Below are 969 nucleotides of genomic sequence, written 5' to 3' on the forward strand. Positions count from 1 at the left end.
AGCAAGTACTTGCTGAGGTACATGGCTGGCACAAAGACTATCTGACCGGCCCTTGGCTGATGCAGAAAAGACTTGGTTCACGGATGGGAGCAGTTACCTAGAAAAGGGGCAGAGGAGAGAAGGTGTGGCTGTGGTGAATGGACAACAGGTTATATGGGCACAAACTCTGTCAGAGGGAACCTTTGCTCAAAAAGCTGAGCACATTTCCTTCACAGAAACTCTTGAGCTAGGAGAAGGCAAAAAGATCAACATCTATACAAATACACCTTCACTATGGCCCATGCCCTTGGCACCATCTACCAGCAGTGGCGATTACTGACCTCAGGAGGAAAAGAAATTAAGTACAAACTTGAGATTCTAGCACTACTAGAAGCCTTATACAAGCCAGCAAAAGTGAGTATTATTCAATGAACAGGCCACCAATAGGGTAATTCCTTTATAACTAGAGGAAATAATTTGGCAGATCAAGAGGTTAAGGTGGCAGCCTCTAGAGTGACCAAAGTGATGATGGCCAGAGAATCCAAAGTGCCTGAACTTAAGTTCCAGTACACCACTGAAGACTTGGTGGTCATCTCAAAGGACCCTGAAAATCCTTTTGATCAGAGAAAGGGTGTCTGGGTGACCCCATCGGGTAAAAGAATACTACCACGAGAACAGGCAAAGGTGATGATAAAAGAAATACACGAATGGACTCATCTATGGGTAAGCAAGTTAACACAAACTGCCTTGAGGTCTAAGTATCATATTTCAGAACAAAACACCTCGTAGAGCAGGTGGTTCACAATTGTATACCCTGTCAGAAGGTGAATGCTTACAGAAACAAGACTGACCCTGGTAAACGGTATAGAGAGGACTGGCCAGGAGTCTACTGGGAAGTAGACTTCACAGAAATAAAACCAGGCAAGTATGGCTACAAATACCTTCTATTTTTCATAGATACCTTCTCAGGATGGATAGAAGCTTTCATTA

This window comes from Mastomys coucha, chromosome X, assembly GCF_008632895.1.
Source record: "Mastomys coucha isolate ucsf_1 chromosome X, UCSF_Mcou_1, whole genome shotgun sequence".
NCBI lineage: Eukaryota > Metazoa > Chordata > Mammalia > Rodentia > Muridae > Mastomys > Mastomys coucha.